General features: G+C 40.8%; 1 long non-coding RNA gene across 1 annotated transcript; it reads right to left on the bottom strand.

The window, feature by feature from the left end:
- Nucleotides 1-329: 329 nt before the first annotated feature.
- On the bottom strand, nucleotides 330-2,774 carry LOC125572173. Its single transcript, XR_007313650.1, has 2 exons — nucleotides 1,828-2,774; nucleotides 330-1,083 (listed from the first exon to the last, which is right to left on the bottom strand). It is a non-coding gene; the product is annotated as an uncharacterized LOC125572173 (long non-coding RNA).
- Nucleotides 2,775-4,358: the final 1,584 nt, after the last annotated feature.

Raw genomic sequence — 4,358 nt, 5'->3', positions numbered from 1 at the left:
TTTCTTGGTGTTACGGAGCACCAGCACCAAAAACACAATGAAACAAAAGCCAAAAACAAAGACCTTAGAACGAGACAATGAAATAGAGAACAAAGGCCTTGAGCACCAAAAACAAAGCTCTCCGTAACACCAAGGAATACCCGCAACTCCTGCCCCACATTCAAACAAACGCCTGGCTGCCTTTAAAAAAAGCGCATTTAATTCTTCAAAATATTCGACACTGGGCAACCTCAATTCCAAGGTCAAATACATTACTCCCCTCCGTAAAATTTCATATTGATGTATCCATTACTGACAAAATTGAGATAATATGCGGTAAAGAAACATTCTTGCCAAAAAAAGCTTTTAATTACTTAATAAATAAATTAATTAATTTTGAAACAAACAAAAAGGAGTGATTGATCGACACTCTTCAAAACTATGGCCACTTGGCCCGGTGTCGATGGGGCTTACATCATTGTACCAATAATAATAATAATCGATGACCAGTAGCCTTGTGTTATCCTGACGCGAATAACGTGGTTACATCAGAACCTTCTATGCTTGCAACTGCAACAAGAAAGTCCTGTGACGTATTTGGCACACAAAGATTGCATTATGTCTTGTAGCAACAGGATAATTGTTTCTTTAATTCTTGTTGTGTGCATTTGTCAGCGCAACGCTCCATCCGCTCTGGATCTGAATGACGGTAGGTGGTACGAACTTCTCGCTGTCAAAATTTCAGTAAAATCTCACCAAAGTGTCCATAAAGATGAGCTTGTAAACTTTCATGAACGTTTCTAAACATGCTTTCTTCCTTAAAACGTTACAATCACTTTCCTTTTATTTAGATTATTTTTTGAGAAAAAATAATGGGAATCAATCAAAATATTTCTGAAAAATCAAGACCAAATAAAATAAATAGCTGAAATAGTTTTTTTTGGAAACCAACATAAGGAGGCTGTTTAGTGTGGGGGTTCTTATATATCGGAAAAACGCGTCAGCTTTCGAATCACACGAATCGAGATATCTGTTATTCTTGTAAAATTATCAATATTGCGAGTCCTATCCCTAGCTTACTAGTGTTCTCCCCTTTCTTGCGACCTATAAAGAAAAAGTAAGAACAAAGTGTGGTCATTGACAATAGAAAGTAAAACACAGATGAATAATGATGAATTAATGAATTAAAACAGTATTCACTACCGGATTTAATATTCTGTAAAGTAAGTGATGAAAAGCACGTCTTTCAAAATTTATCGTTATATAAATGGCACCATTGGCATCAGGGCTCAATATCACCGATCCCTTAGTGAAATCACTTCACTCTGAATACAACACAAAGTTAACCAACCGAAAATGTCAAGTGATACAAAAAAAAAAAAGCAACAACAACAAAGCAACAAGAGGTTTTGTGAATAATCTGATTTCAGCTTGTTTAAATATTCTGCTATCCTGAGTGGTAGAGGTATTCGCACCGCCTGACACTGAGTCGCATAAAAAAAGCGTTGAAGGCTTGACGAATGAATGTCGATAAAGTACGTATAGCCCAAAACCAAATTCACTTTCACTCCACATTATTCCCTTATTATGCGTACTTCCTTGAGAGATAATCTGGGAAGAAAACCATTCAGAGCGCGGTTGAGAATTTAACCTCACTGGTATCTGGCCAAGTTTGTAACAGCAGACGAGATGCCAGTCCCAACTCGCAGAGCGGAGCTGGTTCAGCCCGCAAAAAGTCCCGCGGTGAAACTGAGGGTTTTGACCCCTCTACTATCGCTCTCGATTCTCCTAGTGGACATAGCAATAATGGCGACAAAGGCGATTCTGAAGACGAAGAATCTTTCCTACCTCCGTCGATTTTCGACGAAAGTGAATCCGGAAGTGGCGAAGACTCTTGCTAGTCGCGTGAATGAGTCGTTCACGTCTATGCCGCTCGAAAAATGGACAATTTAAAATCTCCTGTCAACTGCGAGATGTTGTATGTTCCTAGAGTTAATTCTACTCTGTGGAACGAACTGCCAAAGCGAGAAGCCCGGATCTTTTATTGGCCCTCTGTCAGATGCTGATGTCAGATCACATTTGTAGGCCATGCGGGTTATCTCACTTCTCTTAAGAGGAGAGACCTGCTAAAGCCTGAGCTTAGCAAGAATTCTCAATCGCTATGTTCGGCTTCAACGCCAGTAACTACTCAGTTGTTTGGCGACGACTTTGTCGATGAGACATCAAAGGCGAACAAAGTTGCTACAAAAATATCGGCCAGCTCGTCTGTTTCTCAGCGCCGCCGATCGCGAGGTGGTTACCGTAACAACAACAATAACAACAACAACAACAACAACAGGCAGAGGAATTCGTCTTTTTTACCGCGCCAGAAGCCCAATTCTGCGTGGGGAAAGACGCATGGAAAAAAGAACCAAGACTTGTCGAGACCATACAAGAAGAGATACCAAGGGTCAAAAGCGGCAATCAACCGCGACAACAAGTAAACAATGTGAGTTCAACTCCACATAGTATTTCCCCTGTTGGTATATGTGGCTAACAGGGTTGATGAGTGGTCTAAAATCACTTTTGACAAGTGGGTTCTTGAAACTATACAAGGATACCACCTGGAGTTTGAGCGAACTCCTTGGCAAGAATTTATTCCTGGACGATCCAATTTTCCGGAATCAGAAATTATGCTAATTAATGCAGAAGTCGTAAAGCTTTTGAAAAACAGAGATGTTGTCCAGGTGAACCACCGTGAGGATGAATTCTTGTCTTCGATTTTCTTGGTGTCTAAGAAAACGGGTGATCTTAGACCAGTAATCAATCTGAAGCCTTTAAATTAATTTGTTCAAAACATTCATTTCAAAATAAAAAACATTGATCTTTTGGAACATTTACTGCTCCCTGGGGAGTTTATGGCTTCGATTGATCTAAAGGATGCATATTTTAGCAGTGTGTACAAGACTAGAAGTGTACAAGACCGGAAATATTTGCGGTTTTGTTGGTATGTCAAAGTTTATGAATTCACGTGCCTCCCTTTCGGGTATATATTAGCGCCTCGGGTATTTACTAAGGTGCTTAAGCCAGTTTATGCTGAGTTACGTTTCCGTCATATTAGAGTAATCTATTATATTGATGACACTTTAGTGCTTTGTAAATCAAGTGAGGAATGTGCACAACATGCGCGTGATGTTTGCCAAACCCTCTCTAATCTTGGCTTTACCGTGAACAAAACCAAATCTCAATTAGTTCCTATGCAACCCTATGGTGCCCAGTAGTATTGAGAATGTCAACCGAAAGACCAATTTTAATTCCCAAGTGGCCGAACCTTCTGAAGCTGCCCCACACGGACCAGCTCCACCCCTTGCGGGGCGAACTCCAGCTCGCCGCGTGGACTCTATCAGGGCGTGTCTCCTTAGCCGAGGATTTTCTCTTGGCGCAAGCAAGATTATCTGCCAGTCATGGACAAAGAAGACAGGCAAACAATACGATAGTGCCTGGTCTAAATGGGAGAGCTGGTGTTGTGAACGGTCACATGATCCATTTCTGGCGTTTGTGAGTACACTGATCAGTTTTCTGACGTCTATGTGCGACGATGGCAAAGCTTACAGTATATAAGCACTTATCGCTCAGCGGTGTCAACTACGCTTGAAGCTGTTACGGGGATCAATATTGGTTCGCATCCTTTAGTAACCAGATTTATGAAAGGTGTTTTTGTGAACAAGCCTCCTAAGCCTAAATACTCTTCTGGTCAACACACAGTGTACTTAAAGACCATAGAACTATCAGAGTCTTTATCGCTAAAGGAACTGACTCTTAAGACAGTTTCCCTTATCGCGTTAGTTACAGCGTGCCGTTGTCAGTCTATTAATTTACTGGACATAAATCATGTCTGTCTCAGATGATCAGATAGTTTTTGTTATAAATGAGCGTGTTAAGACATCACGTCCTGGGAAGATGCAGCCCAGGATTACGATTCGTAGTTTTCCAGACAAAAGTCGTCCGTGTCCGTTCTTGCATGTAAAGCATTATCTTGACAGGACAAAAGTCTATTAGGTCCTGTGACAAGTTGTTCATTTCGTATTGTAAACCGTATAAGGGTGTTACCCCTAGCACTATTGCGAGATTGCTCAAGGCTGTACTTAAATGTGCTAACATAGATACTTCTATTTTCAAGGCCCATAGTTACCATAGTTACCGTAGTGCTGTTACATCTAAGGCTTTATTCAAGGGAGCATCTGTAGCTGATATCATGAAATTGGCTGATTGGTCAAGACCGTGCACATTTAATAGGTATTACAAAAAGCCTATTGTTTCCCCTGACACGTCGGTCAGTACGCTAGCATTGTCCTAGCCCTTTACGCCTATTAAATAATGAGGTGTATGTTTTTTTCTGT

This window comes from Nematostella vectensis, chromosome 9 (genome assembly GCF_932526225.1).
Source record: "Nematostella vectensis chromosome 9, jaNemVect1.1, whole genome shotgun sequence".
NCBI lineage: Eukaryota > Metazoa > Cnidaria > Anthozoa > Actiniaria > Edwardsiidae > Nematostella > Nematostella vectensis.
Note: the sequence above shows the minus strand (reverse complement) of the source record. Positions and strands in the feature narration are given on the sequence as shown.